Source organism: Capra hircus, chromosome 17, assembly GCF_001704415.2.
Source record: "Capra hircus breed San Clemente chromosome 17, ASM170441v1, whole genome shotgun sequence".
Taxonomy (NCBI): Eukaryota; Metazoa; Chordata; class Mammalia; order Artiodactyla; family Bovidae; genus Capra; species Capra hircus.
This window is the reverse complement of record NC_030824.1, coordinates 52,564,891-52,582,348: the sequence shown is the minus strand read 5'-3', so window position 1 is coordinate 52,582,348 and position 17,458 is coordinate 52,564,891. Positions and strand designations below refer to the sequence as shown.

At 41.8% G+C, this 17,458-nt stretch overlaps 1 non-coding gene across 1 annotated transcript; it reads right to left on the bottom strand.

Annotated features, from left to right (window-relative positions):
• Positions 5,783 to 5,855, bottom strand: TRNAE-CUC. Its single transcript has one exon. It is a non-coding gene; the product is annotated as a tRNA-Glu (tRNA).

The window sequence follows — 17,458 nt, the reverse complement described above, 5'->3', positions numbered from 1 at the left end:
TTATTAGATGATTTGAATTTAAATTTTAGTTTTTCAGGGGGAATAATACATACATCTATAGCCTAACCATTAAATTCTAGACTGGTTCCAAATAGGAAAAGCAGTACGTCAAAGCTGTATATTGTCACCCTGTGTATTTAACTTCTATGCAAAGTACATCATGAGAAACGCTGGGCTGGAAGAAGCACAAGCTGGAATCAAGATTGCTGGCAGAAATATCAAGAACCTCAGATATGCAGATGACACCACCCTTATGGCAGAAAGTGAAGAGGAACTAAAAAGCCTCTTGATGAAAGTGAAAGAGGAGGGAGTGAAAAAGTTGGCTTAAAGCTCAACATTCAGAAAACGAAGATCATGGCATCTGGTCCCATCACTTCATGGGAAATAGATGGAAAAACAGTGGAAAGAGTGGCTGACTTTATTTTGGGGGGCTCCAAAATCACTGCAGATGGTGATTGCAGCCATGAAATTAAAAGACCCTTACTCCTTGGAAGGAAAGTCATGACCAACCTAGATAACATATTGAAAAGCAGAGACATTACTTTGCCAACAAAGGTCCATCTAGTCAAGGCTATGGTTTTTCCATTAGTCATGTATGGATGTGAGAGTTGGACTGTGAAGAAAGCTGAGCACCGAAGAATTGATGCTTTTGAACTGTGGTGTTGGAGAAGACTCTTGAGAGTCCCTTGGACTGCAAGGAGATCCAACCAGTCTATCCTAAAGGAGACCAGTCCTGGGTGTTCCTTGGAAGGAATGATGCTAAAGCTGAAACTCCAATACTTTGGCCACCTCATGCAGAGTTAACTCATAGGAAAAGACCCTGATTCTGGGAAGGACTGGGGGCAGGAGGAGAAGGGGATGACAGAGGATAAGATGGTTGGATGGCATCACCGACTCGATGGACATGAGTTTGGGTAGGCTCTGGGAGTTGGTGATGGACAGGGAGGCCTGGCGTGCTGCCGTTCATGGGGTCGCAAAGAGTCGGACACGACTGAGTGACTAAACTGAGCTGAACTGATGACCCATTTAAGAGATATCATTATTTGAAAGGTATTTTCTAATATTCTTTCCATCTCTCCCTACTCCCCTGTTAAAAAACCCCAAAACCCTAAGCAAGATTACAACTGGACCATGCAAAGGATGATTTCTGCTTCTGAAATCTGGTTACTTCTGTCTAGAACCAAGTCAAAAGTCCCTCTCTTGGGAAAGAGTCAAAGTTTCTGGAGGGCACATAGGAGCAAGGAGGGAATTAAATCACTCCTGAGCACCAGTGGGATGACAGGGCACCTTCACTCTTGACTTGCTAGAATGAGCTAGTAAAAAGCTTTCCTTTAGATGAAATCATGCTTAACTCAAAGCTCACTGATTCCAGACCTTGCCTGCCCTTCACTGTGGCCTCCAGGGTCCTTGCCTCCCTGCCAGGACAGCTGTTGTGCTGAAACTCAGATAGAATCACGAGTCAAGGGCCTGGCTGCATGCTCACTCAAACATTCTTTCTTTCATTCATTCATCTTTACATAAGTCATTGTTGAGTACCTGCTACATGGTAGGCAGTGTTCTAAACAGACTCAAAACAGACGAAAATCCTCATCTTCAACAGACTTCTATTCAAAGGTATGTTTCTATTAGCTCTGGTGCCCTGCTTTCTGTTTCCATGGCTACTGATATAGGTGTCTGCAAGTATGGCTGGGGTTTGGTGTTTCCTCCAGGCACTTGGCTACACGCTAGCAAAGTAATGCTCAAAATTCTCCAAGCCAGGCTTCAAAATACATGAACCGTGAACTTCCAGATGTTCAAGCTGGATTTAGAACATGCAGAGGAACCAGAGAGCAGATTGCCAACATCTGCTGGATCATAGAAAAAGCAAAAGAGTTCCAGAAAAACATCTGCCTTATTGATTACACCAAAACCTTTGACTGTGTAGATCACAACAAACTGGAAAATTCTTTAAGAAATGGGAATACCAGACCACCTTACCTGCCTTCTGAGAAATCTGTATGCAAGTCAAGAAGCAACAGTTAGAACCGGATGTGGAACAACGGACTGGTTCCAAAGTGGGAAAGGAGTACGTCAAGGCTGTATATTGTCACCCTGCTTATTTAACTTATATGCATAGTATTACATTATGTGAAATGCCGAGCTGGATGAACCACAAGCTGGAATCAAGATTGCTGGGAGAAATATCAATAACCTCAGATATGCAGATGACAACACCCTTATGGGAGAAAGTGAAGAGGAACTAAAGAGCCTCTTGATGAAAGTGAAAGAGGAGAGAGAAAAAATTGGCTTAAAACAAAACATTCAAAAAACTAAGACTATGGCATCCAGTCCCATCACTTCATGGCAAATAGATAGGAAACAATGGAAACAGTGACAGACTTTGTTTTCTTGGGTTTCAAAATCACAGCAGATGGTGACTGCAGCCATGAAATTAAAAAATGCTTGCTCCTTGAAAGAAAAGCTATGACAAACCTAGACAGCATATTAAAAAGCAGAGACATTACTTTGCTGACAAAGGTCCGTCTCATCAAAGCTATCATTTTTCCAGTAGTCACATACGGATGTGAGAATTGGACCATAAAGAAAGCTGAGTACCGAAGGTTTGATGCTTTGAACCGTGGTGTTGGAGAAGACTCTTGAGAGTCCCTCAGGCAGCAAGGAGATCCAACCAGTCCATCCTAAAAGAAATCAGTTCTGAATATTCATTGGAAGGACTGATGCTGAAGCTAAGCTCCAATAATTTGGCCACCTCATGCGAAGAGCTGACTCACTGAAAAAGACTCTGATGCTGGGAAAGATTGAAGGCAGGAGGAGAAGAGGATGACAGAGGATGAGATAGTTGGATGCCATCATCGATTCAATGGACACAAGTTTGAGCAAGCTCAGGACGTTGGTGATGGACAGGGGAGGCCTGGTGTGCTGCAGTCCAGGGGGTCACAAAGAGTCAGACACGACTGAGTGACTAAACTGAACTGAACTTTTAGAAGTGACCTTCTCATTGTGATGCTTCTGATTGATTACTTGCAGACACTTTCCCCCACTGCAAGGCATTTCATAGTATTTAGGGAGGGAGAAATTTGTGCCTTAGCTTACACTGTGCCCCAGTCAATGTACTCCAATGTACAACGATTCAATGTACCTCCAGTGATTCAAGTACTTTGGAAAGGTCTGGATCATCAGCTACATTGTCCCTTCCCTACAGTAAATTTTTCCCCAAGGATTTTCCTCTCTCATTGCCACTTTTTAAAAATTAATTTTTATTGGAGTATAGCTGCTTTGGGCTTCACATATGGCTCAGTGGTAAGGAATCTGCCTGCCAAACAGGAGACATGGTTTCAGTCCTCTGCTCAGGAAGATCCCCTAGATACGGAAATGGCTGCTGCTGCTGCTGAGTTGCTTCAGCCGTGTCCGACTCTGTGCGACCCCATAGACGGCAGCCCACCAGGCTCCCCCGTCCCTGGGATTCTCCAGGCAAGAACACTGGAGTGGGAATGGCTACCACTCCAGTATTCTTGCCTGGGAAATCCCATGGACAGAGAAGCCTGGTGGGCTAAAGTCCATGGGGTCACTAAAGAGTTAGACACAACTTAGTGACTAAAATAGCAACAATCTTGTGAAGTAAGGGGTAATTCTTTTCATTGGAGGATAATTGCTTTACAATGCTGTGTTAGTCACTGTACAGCAAAATGATTCATATATATATATATATAACACACGCTTATCTTCTCTTTTTTGGATTTCTTTCCCATTTAGGTCACCATAGAGTATTGAGTAGAGTTCCCTGTGCTATACAGTACATTCTCATTAATTATCTATTTTGTATATAATATCAAAAGTGTATCATGTCAATCCCAATATCCCAGTTCCTCCCACCTGCTCTTTTCCCCTTCATACGTTTGGTCTGTATGTCCGTGTCTCTATTTCTGCTTTGCAAATAAGTTTTTCTGTCTCATTTTTCCTAGATTTCACATATATGTGTTAATATACAATACTTGTCTTTCTCTTTCTGATGTATTTCACTCTGTGTGATAGTCTCTAGGTCCATTCACATCTCTATAAATGACCCAATTTTGTTTCTTCTTATGGCTGAGGAATACTCCACTGAATACATGTACCACAGCCTCATCCCTTCCCCTGCAGGTGAACACTTAAGTTGCTTCCATGCCCCGGCTTATTGTAAATAGTGCTGCAACGAGACCTGAGGTGCATGTGTCTTTCTGAATTATGTTTTTCTCTGTATGTGGCCGGTATCTCCCACTGTTATTTTAACTGTATGACTCTTACCGGGCTTCCCACAGCCTTCTTTGCCATCAGACATGTGCTACAAATGTGATCTACAAAGGGAGGGTCGACATCCAAAACTCTAATCTCACAAAGGTTCGTGTTTTTTTTCCTCCCACCTCTATGTAATTTTGTAGATGTAAATAAAAATGAGAATAGAATGCTTTCCAGCTTCACTGGACAGCATCCAAGCTCAAAGTCCGATGGTTGTTGCCTCTCTTTATCTATGTGTCTAAGCTCCTTTGTTGGAGACGGCAATGGCACCCCACTCCGGTACTCTTGCCTGGAAAATCCCATGGACGGAGGAGCCTGGTGGACTGCAGTCCATGGGGTCGCTAAGAGTCAGACACGACTGAGCGACTTCACTTTCACTTTTCACTTTCATGCATTGGAGAAGGAAATGGCAACCCACTCCAGTGTTCTTGCCTGGAGAATCCCAGGGACGGGGGAGCCTGGTGGGCTGCCATCTATGGGGTCGCACAGGGTCGGACACGACTGAAGCAACTTAGCAGCAGCAGCAGCAAGCTCCTTTGTTAATCTAAAATAATCTCCCATTATATATGAAATATTTCTGTTGTTCATTTGCTCAGTTGTGTCCAACTCTTTGTGACCCCATGGACTGCAGCACTCCAGGCTTCCCTGTCCTTCACAGTTTCCTGGAGTTTGCTCAAACTCATGTCCATTGAATCACTGATGCCATCCAGCAATCTCATCCTCTGTCACCCCCTTCTCCTCCTGTTCTCAGTCTTTTCCAGCATCAGGATCTTATCCAATGAGTCTACTCTTTGCATCAGGTGGCAAAAGGATTGGAGCTTCAGCTTCAGAATCAGTCCTTCCAATGAATATTCAAGGCTGATTTCCTTTAGGATTGAAGTGTAATATATATATATACACACACACATAGATATAATAAACATTTCTACTAAAGGTGACTGTTTAAAAAGCTATTTGAATATTTCCTGGCTTTTTATTTTAAATTATTTCCATGTGCTTGCTTCAGTGGCACATATACTAAAAGTAAGTTCTTCCCTATTTTCATTGTAAAAGTAATATATAATCATTTTAAATTAAAAAATACATGTAGAGAGACAAAAATATAAGCAATGTTTTACTAACCAAAGGAAATGATACTTATAATTCCATTACATTTTATATATTCCTATCTCGCAAAAATATTTTAAAATAATTTTTAAACAAATTATTGCCCCCATACAGAAAAACATATAGAGTATTAAAAAGTTCCCAGTTTTTCCCCCCAATAGCATTGTTTAATCACTAAATTGTGGCTGTCCTCCTAGAAATTCCTATGCATACTTAATTTTCAGTCTTTTTGAAAACATAGGGTTTTGAGGGGGAGGTTGGTTTACAAAATGTTATCTTTCTTTTTTTTCAGTAATTATGTTGAGGCATATTTTACATATCACATATTTCACTCAAGTGTAGAATTCAGTAATTTTTTTTTTTTTTTTTTTGCCACACTATGTGGCTTGTGAAGTCTTAGCTCCCCAACCAGGGATTGATCCTGGGCCTTCCATGATGAGAACATGGAATCCTGACCACTGGACCATGAGGGAATTCCCTCTGATTTTTAATACAATTATTTTACTGTTTTACATGTGCAACTATCCCCATATATCCCCATGTTTTAAAATACTTCCATCACTCAGATCCTTAACACACATTTACTGTCAACCTCTGTTCACCTGAACCTCAACCCAGGCATATACTAATTTACTTTCTGTTTAGAGCTTTGCATTTTGTGGGCATTTTATATAAATGGAATCATACAATATGTAGTCTCTTGTACCTACATTCTTTCACTTAGCATAACACACTTTCCAAAAGTGGAGAAAAATGTTTATAAATACTTAATAAGTTTTATTTGAAAATTATCTCTCACAGGTAAATACAAAGAAGTTTTACTACTGTCAACGTTAAGGCAAGAACTAACAGTAATTTTCAGCCATTGAGAACCAATGCAAGATATCCAAATTTTTTGACATTCCACTCTTCCCTCTAGTGGCCAAGATGAAAAAAGCATATTGTGTTTGTTGCTAGTCCAAACACATTCTAGATTCTTCAAATGCTCCTGAATGATAGACACTACATTTGGGAATTTCATGTGAGAGAGATTTCCTTTTTGTTTATTAGAGGCCTTTTATAAAGCAAGTTTCCTGAGAGGCATAATTTATCATTCTCTGCAGTTCTTCCCACCATCAGATTTACTAGCCTCCCCATGTGGAGGGATTTAGTATTAGAATTAAGAACTCAAAATGTGGCGTCCAATTGCCCAAGTTCAAATTTCAGCTCTGCCACCTCCTAATTATGGGACCTGGGGTGAGTTACCTGCAAGTTACTGGCTGAGTTTCTTCTGTAAAATGAGGATATAGTGATACCTGCCTCATGGTGTTATGTGAGGACTCAATGGATTAAGATGTGTGGAACTCCTTAGAATGTCCTGGCACATGGTGGGAGTTGAATAAATCGTACATATCCTTCATTCCAGGCTTCCTTGGTACCTCAGCTGGTAAATAATCTGTCTGTGATGCAGGAGACCTCTGTTTGATTCTTGGATTGGGAAGATCTCCTGGAGAAGAGATAGGCTGCCCACGCCAGTATTCTTGCCTGGAGAATCCCCATGGACAGAGGAGCCTGGCGGGCTACAGTCTATGGGGTTGCAAAGAGTTGGACATGACTGGGCAACTAAGCACAGCACAGCAGAGCATCCTGGGTTCCATTTTTTCTGCCGTCATTCCTGCTACAGTAAATGCCCATGCCAGCCCTTCCCTGAGCTCTCCTATTGTCCCCACCCTTCTTCCGAGTGATTTTGCTCTTGCAATTTTCTTATCCTTCTCCGTTCTGTGATTTCCTCCTCTTCACCTGATCATCCTGCTTCCTTCCATCACCAGTTCATGCCAAAGACGATCCCTGCAAACTTGTGATCAGTCCCCTGCTTAAATCCCTACAGTGTGCTGCCACTCAGCAACCTGAGTATTTAAAAAATATTAACCAAAATTTTGTTTCTGCTCAGAATTAATGTTTTGTGGAGCTGAGTAATTGGCATGTTGTGTGTGATGGATGCTGAAAGGCTTTCTTGTCAAAAGTCGCTCCTCCAGGGCCAACTCCTGATGCCTGAAAGTCCTTGTTTTCTGTTTTCTGGATCCAGCACTGTAACCATGGACTTCTCAGTTTTGGAGACAGTCCTGACAAAGGCAAGCAATATATATAGAGCCCATTTTCACCCACAGATGGTGTCTGAGATTAATCTTACTGGTATTAGCCCTACAAACTTGCAGGGTGAGCCAGGGTACCCTAACACTACTATCCTGTAAGCTGCACACCCTCCCCAGTCACCTGCTATGTTTGCTTAGGGTATGTCTGCTTTAGATCCCAGGACCATCTGCGGAAAGTAGAATCTTTCCTGACTACAAAACACTGGGCTTGTAAAATGCTTGCTGCTAAGTCACCTCAGTCGTGTCCGACTCTGTGCAACCCCGGAGACGGCAGCCTACCAGGCTCCCCCGTTCCTGGGATTCTCCAGGTAAGAACACTGGAGTGGGTTGCCATTTCCTTCTCCAGTGCATGAAGGTGAAAAGTGAAAGTGAAGTCGCTCAGTCATGCCCAACCCTCAGCAACCCCATGGACTGTAGCCTACCAGGCTCCTCCGTCTATGGGATTTTCCAGGCAAGAGTACTGGAGTGGGGTGCCATTGCCTTCTCCGTGTAAAATGCTTAGGCTTTGTCATTTTTCTTTCCAAGGGATTAGACTGGGCCTCCAACCCCCATAGCTCATCTGAGGTCTTGTTGGAAGCTAGGTGTACCACCCAACACTGCCATTCACCTCACTCTGAATAACATCCTTCCCTAGGAGAGCCTGTTGACATGTCCTGCCTGCTAGATGACAACTCCTTGGATATCATGGGGTATGGGGATGCTTGAAAAGTGAAAGTGAAAATGTTAGTCACTCAGTTGCCTTGCCTCTGATTCCTTACACCCCCATGGACCGTAGTCCCCATGGACGATAGCTCATCAGGCTCCTCTGTCCATGGGATTCTCCAGGCAAGAATACTGGAGTGGGTTTCCATGCCCTCCTCCAGGAGATCTTCCAAACCCCGAGATCAAACCTGGATTTCCCGCAGTGCAGGCAGATTCTTTAACGTCTGAGTCACCAGGGGACAAGCCTGTGGGGATCCCTATTTTCCCTCAGCTCTAACATATGCAGTTGGCCAAGTTCCATGTAGCACCTTAAGTTTATTTTGCCACAAGAGTAGGGAATAGTTCTGCTCCTCTCTTAGCCCTGTCATTCCCAAAGCTCTCCCACATGATAAACTCACCAGGACAGGCTCCCTCCCTTCATTTCTTGCTGCAACAGGACTACAAGTTATTGAGGCTAAGCTGGAGCGAGTAGCCCTTCCCTTCTCCAGGCGATCTTCTCAACCCAGAGGTCGAACCCAGGTCTTCTGCATTGTAGGCAGATTCTTTACCAGCTGAGCCACAAGGGAAGCCCCTAGAAAGTAGGACAAGAGTTCAAATGGAAGCCCACATATTAAATGTCTACATATGTATAGATCATCAATCAAGTGGACAACTTGTTCAAGAAATTCTATTCCACCCTCCAACCTTGAGAAATATACCTTCAGAGTAATAAAATTGAAATATGTGTAAAGCTATGAGGAGAACGGGATGACAGAGGATGAGATGGCTGGATAGCATAACCAACTCGATGCACATGAGTTTGGGTGAACTCCGGGAGTTGGTGATGGACAGGGAGGCCTGGCGTGTTGCAATTCATGGGGTCGCACAGAGTCGGACATGACTGAGCAACTGAACTGATGTCTTTCAATACGACCAAAAATTGGCAAAATATTCAAGATGAATGGTTTTAATTATTACTGCATGTCTTGGCATTCTATTGATGAGAATAAAATAAAGGTAACCATAATTCATAAATTTTTATGTATTTCTTTTTCTGGTCATCATCTCAGCAAATCATTAATTATGATGTTATAATCAAGATTTTTACAATGATTGGCCTTGACACTTGCTGTTTCAGTACTATTTTGGGGAATGGCAAACCTCCTTTGCTCTGGCTTCACATCTAACATTCCTGGCCTTTCTCTGCTACATTCACTGTCTGGTCCCTAGCGGAGGAGTGATGTATTTGAATGGAAAGTTTGAGAGACGAAACTGAAATTGTCAAGTTCATTTTCCTTTTCCCTTTGAGTTTTGTCTACCCTCAGGGTGCACAGTCTTCTCTGCTTTTCTTGATGATTGTCCAGCACTGCCTATGAGGAGGTAGGTAAGTTCAGTTTAGAGATGACACAGTAAATGGACTAACTACCTAATCTACATCCTTCAGTACTTTTAGTGGTAACAAAGGTAGTATTCTTGCTCTCTTGCTGCTTTACTCTTTCATTTCTCTCTCAGTAGGTTCCGTGTTTCGGCAGGAAACAGAGCTATCATCCATTGGGTCCTATCAACTCTAACACACGTGGCGGATGAAGTTCACATGAACGCATAGCCTGGACATTGTACTTCTTTCATTGATTTGCCCAGGGTGGTTTTTTTTTTTTTTTTTTTTCAGAATCACAGTTCCCCGACCAGAGATGGAACCTGAGCCATGGCAGTGAAAGCCTGGAATCCTTACCACTACACCATCAGGGAACTCACCAATACGGCCCAACTTTAACTAATTCTCCATAACACAATTTTAACACATTGTTTTATTGGGCAGGATTTCAACACAGGAAATAACTTACAACTACAGCTCAATCCCAAATCTATCCTGGAGTCTTGGTCCAAGTTAGTACCCTGCTTGGTTCAAGCACTATTGTTATTGATCTCAGACAGCTTGCTCTTTCACCCAAAGATCTGCTTCATTACTCTAATCCTGCCCTTCTGTCTCAGAAGCCAGACACCACAACCACCCAGTTCCTGCAGAGTCTCAGAGAATAGGAAGACTTCTGTCTCGAGTCACAGTCCACTTCTCTTAAGCCCTCAGCTTCTTCTGCGCTTGAACCAACTTTTCCTCAAGTTGAGCGATAATGGGAACATAGTTTGTCAGAGAAAAGTTCACTTCCACATATAGGTGTGAATTCTGGCCCTCTGGTTCTTACCAGTTCAAAAGTATATTTTCCAAAGTTTTAGTTATATAGTGTTAAGCAGTCTTATGGGTAGGCATAAAGGTTACACAATTCACAGTGAACTATATCAAGCCCTAAGATCATGGCATCTTGTCCCATCACTTCATGGCAAATAGAACGGGGAAAAAGTGAAACTAGTGACAGATTTTATTTTCTTGGGCTCCAAAATCACTGCGGACAGTGACTGTAGCCATAAAAATTTTAAAGATGTTTGCTCTTTGAAAGGAAAGCTGTGATAAACCTAGACAGTGTATTAAAAAACAGAGATATCACTTTGCCTACAAAGTTCCATATATAGTCAAAGCTTTATTGACTATGCCAAAGCCTTTGATTGTGTGGATCACAAGAAACTGTGGAAAATTCTGAAAGAGATGGGAATACCAGACAACCTGACCTGACTCTTGAGAAACCTATATGCAGGTCAGGAAGGAACAGTTAGAACTGGACATGGAACAACAGACTGGTTCCAAATAGGAAAAGGAGTACATCAAGGCTGTATATTGTCACCCTGCTTATTTAACTTCTATGCAGAGTACATCATGAGAAACACTGGCTGGAAGAAGCACAAACTGGAATCAAGATTGCTGGGAGAAATATCAATAACCTCAGATATGCAGATGACACCACCCTTATGGCAGAAAGTGAAGAGGAGCTAAAAAGCCTCTTCTTGAAAGTGAAAGAGGAGAGTGAAAAAGTTGGCTTAAAGCTCAACATTCAGAAAACTAAGATCATGGCACCCAGTCCCATCACTTCATGGGAAATAGAGGAGAAACAGTGGAAACAGTGGCAGACTTTATTTTTGGGGGCTCCAAAATCACTGCAGATGGTGATTGCAGCCATGAAATTAAAAGACGCTTACTCCTTGGAAGGAATGTTATGACCAACCTAGATAGCATATTCAAAAGCAGAGACATTACTTTGCCTACCGAGGTCCATCTAGTCAAGGCTATGGTTTTTCCAGTGGTCATGTATGGATGTGAGAGTTGGACTGTGAAGAAAGCTGAGGGCTGAAGAATTGATGCTTTTGAACTGTGGTGTTGGAGAAGACTCTTGAGAGCCCCTTGGACTGCAAGGAGATCCAACCAGTCCATTCTAAAGGAGATCAGTCCTGGATGTTCTTGGAAGGACTGATGCTAAAGCTGAAACTCCAATACTTTGGCCACCTCATGCGAAAAATTGACTCATTGGAAAAGACTGTGATGCTGGGAGGGATTGGGGGCAGGAGGAGAAGGGGACAACAGAAGATGAGATGGCTGGATGGCATCACCAACTCGATGGACATGAGTTTGAGTGAACTCTGGGAGTTGGTGATGGACAGGGAGGCCTGGCGTGCTGTGATTCATGGGGTCGCAAAGAGTTGGACAGACTGAGCAACTGAACTGAACTGAACTGAACTGAACTTGGTTTTTCCAGTAGTCATATATGATGTGAGAGTTGGACCACAAAGAAGGCTGAGCCCCGAAGAACTGATATTTTTGAACTGTGGTGCTGGAGAATACTTTTAAGAGTCTTTTGGACTGCGAGGAGATTAAACCAGTCTGAGAGAGTCTTTTCCTAGGCAAGTTGATAAGAAGTCTAGGGGGTCCCCAAGGAGAGAGGGGTCTGGAATTCTCAAGGAGGAAGAAAGGACAAACATTTTTTCCCTCTACATTCCTTAGGATTATATAACAAAATGTATCCTCCCTGAGGACAGTCTCTGGATTAAACCTTCTGGCTAATTCTGTTATCTTAAAATGTAAATTATGGGAGTAGGTCTGGTGAGGTCTTTACAACCTCCAGACATTCTTTGGGTTCGTTGGAGAGTATATAAGTCCATTGCTAACACTAGCAAGGGGGTACTCTTTCTACCCCTTTCTGATGTCTATGACAGAAGCTTTCTCTATCTCCTTTATACTTTAGTAAAACTTAATTACACAAAAGCTCTGAGCAATCAAGCCTCGTCTCTGGCCCTGGATTGAATTCTTCTCCTCCGGAGGCCAAGAATCCTGGCATCTTTGTGTGGTTCAGCAACAACCTTTCATCTCAATCCTAAACGAAAACAACCCTGAATATACACTAGGACTGATGCTGAAGCTCCAGTCCTTTGGCCATCTGATGCTAAGAGCCAACTCATTGGAAAAGACCCTGATTCTGGGAAAGATTGCAGGCAAAAGGAGAGGAGGGCGGCAGAGGATGAGATGGTTAGATAGCATCCAGACTCAAAGGACATGAATTTGAGCAGACTGGCAGAGGGCGAAGATTAAGGAGGTCTGGTGTGCTGCAGCGCATGGGGTTACAAAGAGTTGGAGACGACTGATCAACAACAAAAATATCAAGCCCAGAGCCTTTCCTTCTGCCTGAAGAGAAGACTAAGCCTGTACATTTCTCCTTTATGTTTCTTCTCTGAATTCTGCCCCTCCAAACAACTACTCCAAAACAATGCAGGACTCATTGAAAACATGGGCAAATCGGGTTGCTTAACATTCTAAAAAACTTTAGCAGACACTTATTGAATTACTGCCTAGCAGTTACAGGCTTTGCGAAGATAATGTCACAGTTGATCAGATATCCTTCATCAGCTATCTCCAACCTTATTATTTTTCATATGTGTCAGTAGGGCCTACGGAAAGCAGATAATGAGACAGAGTTAAGAGATTTATTGGAATTAAGTCTATGAAAGATAAAGGAAAAGGATAAAGGACGGGCCAGAGATAGCCTTCAGATCTTGATGTAGATATGACATGGAGGAGCAAGTAGGATGGGGCAGAGAGAACCTCGGGCAAACATAGATCTGATAAAGTCTCGGCCAGCTGTCTGGAGCAGATTGCCTGTTAGAGCAGATTTCTGTTTGGGTAGAAATGACCAGACCTAGTAACCTCGCTGTGCACAGTCATTGGCTGGGGCTGCCCGAGAGGAGCAGCCTGAAAGCCAAGATGGATAATTCCTTGCAGCTGAACAGCAAGTTCTTCCCTGAAAAGAGATCCAAACATGGACACTCCTTGGCTTTCACAGCAGTGAAATTTCTGTCAGCTGACTTTCCATCAGTGAGAGGACCAAGTGAACCTTTACAAAGTGTCTTGCTCATCACTTTAGAAAGATCCACGTCCTAACTATTCTCTTTCTTGTTTGCTTCTTTCCATCATTACTGCCAGGCTCCACTCCAAGCCTTTATTTCTTGCTAGAAATATTGTAGTTGTCTCTACTGGTCTTCCCATGCCCACTGTTACACCTTCCATTCTGTTCTTCTCACTGCATTCAGAGCCATCTTTTCAAATCTAAGTCTAATTAAAACCCCTGGTAGCTTAGCATTTCGCTTAAAACACACAGTTAAATTCCTATCATCTTTTTCAAAGTCCTAAGGGTTGCTGCCAACTACCTCTTCAGCCTAATCTCATACTCTTCGTTGGCTATGCTCTAATACAGTAGCCATCTTTCTAATCCTAAGAAATGTGCCTTGCTTCTTTCTTTCACTGGGCATTTACACATGCAGGTTTCTCTGTCTGGGATGTTTCTTGCATTCTTTCCATGTCTGAGACATACAGCATGAAGCGGCTGGGGTTTCTTTTCTCCCTATTGAACATACTCCAAATTTCTTTTTTAAAATTAAACAAAATGTAGATCAGAGGGCAGCATTTTTTATAAAAATAAAGGTATAAATAGACATGTAAGATATTGAAGGACAATATTATCACCCAAGTCACATGTAGAAAAAATTTGAATACAATGTTGTTTTTAAGAAATAATTTATTCATTATTTTAAATTATTTTTCAGATCACTATAAAGAATAAATTTATAGCCAATTATTTCTGTGGAACCATGAAAAAATTATGCAGTGTCCTTTGAACAATGTGAAATACAAATTAATAAATATAAGACTTTCATTTCTAGCAATTCAGGCAACCAGATAACTGGAAAAACTCCTTGCCATATAATATCTAGAAATTGTAGATAAAAACATAATAAATATTCTTTTCAATGCATAGCTGAGAGATATCACTAAGGGAAAAAGGGAGAGAGAGAGACAGAAAGACAGAGAAGATACTAATAACTGGCAAAACCAGGTGAGGTGTGTATGGGTATTCTTTGAATTATTATTTTTATTTTTTTTACTCTTCTATGTGCTTGAAATTTTTCAAATTAAAATAAAGTAACACAATAACAAACATAACAAGATAGGCCCCAAATTAACACAATATCAGGTGAAGCAGGAGAGAGGTTGAGGGGGTGGGGTGATCAAAATTATAGCATTTCAAGGTCCTTGTGTTCTACAGGAAAGTAGAGATAACTTTTGTAACTAGAGAAAAAAGAAGCTGTACATATTTTTCAATTTCTGATAAGTATATTTTTTGTGTATATTAATGTATATTAATTGTTAATGTGTATTAATCCCAAAGACATTACACAGCCTCATTTAAATACTTCTAAAAGCAGTGAAAAATATGCGCAACGACATTTATCGCAACATTGCTTACAGTAGCTTCACAGATTGTAAACAGCCTAGTTTAGGGTAATACTGTGCGATCATAAATAATAATGACGATCCCCCATATGTACTGACTTGAGAAGATTTCAGGCTTACGACTGAGCAAAATAGGTCATAGAATACATGCAGAAACATATTTACATAAAATTGCTTTTATACATCTATGGTTATGACAATGGTTGTCTCATGACAAGTGACTAGATGGTTTGACTTTGTGCCTTACACTTCTGCATTTGAATTTGTTAAAATGCACATAAAGGAATAAAAACAGTAAAGATGTTCTTAAAGGTAAATGATAAATTACAAGTACATTCTGCTCAACATGGAAACATGTACATTATCATATGTAAAATAGATAGCCAATGGAAATTTGCTGTATGACTCAGGGAACTCAAACTGGGGCTCTATAACAACCTAGAGGGGTGGGATGGGGAGGGAGGTGGGAGGGAAATTCAAGAGGGAGGACACATATGTATACCTATGGCTGATTCATGTTGATGTTTGGCAGAAACCAACAAAATATTGTAAAGCAATTATCCTTCAATTAAAAATGAATAAATTTAATTATTTTAAAAAAATTCCAAGTACTTTCTGCTCTTTCATTTCCACCTGGGCTTTGTTAGCAAAGTTGTCTGAAACCATTGCACCTAGAAATGAAGAGAAAGCAGAGACTAGAGCACAGCTCCTCTTTTGTAAGCAGTTGAGTGTGCACTTTGCAATAGGACTTCAACTTTCACAACAGTGAGTATTGTATTCTTCTTATCTGAAAGTCAGGAATACGTGGCCCATTCCTGTCTGGCTAGGACACTCACCCATACAAAGGGGTCATCACTTCCCCAGGCCAGTGAAAAAAGGGCTGCTCAAGGCTCAGCTGCCACTAGAGATTGGAAAAGCAGCTGTGATCAAGTAAGTGCCCTAAGGCTGAGGAACTCAATATCAAAGAATCCTTTTCCATTCCAGCATTCAAGATGACCCCTCCCTTCACATTCTTTCAATAGTCCACCTAATTCATCTACGGAATACTTTCCAGTTCCTTCTCAGCAATTCATTCCTGTCTTTTCTAAACTTTCCATCAGGATTTAACACAATAAGCAGGTGCACTAGTAAGTTTTTTTCTGATCTGGGTGCCTCTTGGGGCCCAAAGGTGCACCCAGGTTTATAACTATTAGTTTCACAGAAAAAGAAATGCATCCGAGAATTTAAAAAGCATTTAATATCAGAACATGTCTCCTGACCTCAGTGCCTTCGTTGAGCCTCCTGTTTGTACAGTTATGAACATCTGCCCAGATTTTAAGTGTTAGTCACTCAGTCGTGTCCGATTTTTTGTGACACTATGGACTGTAACTCATCAGGTTCCTCCGTCTGCGGGATTCTCCAGGCAAGAATACTGGACTGGGTTGCCATTCCCTTCTCCAGGGGATTTTTCCAAACCAGGGATCAAACTGTGGTCTCTCGCATTGCAGGCGGATTCTTTATCATCTGAGCTTGCAAAGTCCATTTTCAAAATACTATAGGTTTCTAAATGTTCAACTCCTGGTGGGAGTGCAGGGTAGGCACTCTTGAGCACTACCGTTGGGAGTATAAATTTGTACAATCTTTTTGAAAGAGAAAAACATTGCTATGGACTAATCTATGTCCCCCCAGATGTGTACGTTGAAACACTAACCCTGCCCCCACAACGTGCCTGTATTTGGAGATAGGCCCTGTAGAGAAGTAATTCAGGTTAAATGAAGTCATAAATTCAGTTCAGTCGCTCAGTCGTGTCTGACTCTTTGTGACCCCATGGACTGCAGCATGCCAGGCTTCTCTGTCCATCACCAACTCCCGGAGCTTGGTCAAACATGTCCATCGAGTCAGGGATGCCAGATGAGTGTATCTTTCAGATGGGTATATCTTTCCTTTCTCCTTTGCTTTTTGCTTCTCTTCTTTTCTCAGACAACCATTTTGCCTTTTGTAAGGCCTTCTCAGACAACCATTTTGCCTTTTTGCGTTTCTTTTCCTTGGGGATGGTTTTGATCAGTGACCCCTGTAAAAAGGAGGTCTTAAGGGTGGGGCCCTAATCCAGTACAACTGGTGTCTCTGTATGAAGAGGATGAGACCTCAGAACTCTCTTCCTGTCTGCACGTGCACAGCAAAAGGCCCTGCGAAGACACAGGGAGAAAGCAGCATCTACAGGCCAGGAGGAGCGCTCATCAGAAAGTCATTTGCTGGGCCTCTAATCTCCAGAATGTTCTGTTGCTTAAACCATCCAGTCAGTGGTATTTCGTTACGGTAGCCTGAGAAAACTAGTACAGATATCAAAACTTTAAACAATGCTTAACGTTTTACACAGATCTACTCTAGGAATAATCTCTAAAGAAATCATCATGAATTCACACAAAAATGTAAGTTCAAGGGCAGGCTTTTTAGTCTTATTAATAATATGGAAAAAATTAGAAACAAATATCTAGGTCCATATTTTTGAATAAAGGTGCATGCGTGCTCAGTCGCTCAGTCGTTTCTGACTCTTTGTCACCCTATGGGCTGTAGCCCACCAGCCTCCTCTGTCCCTGGGATTCTCCAGGGCAGAATA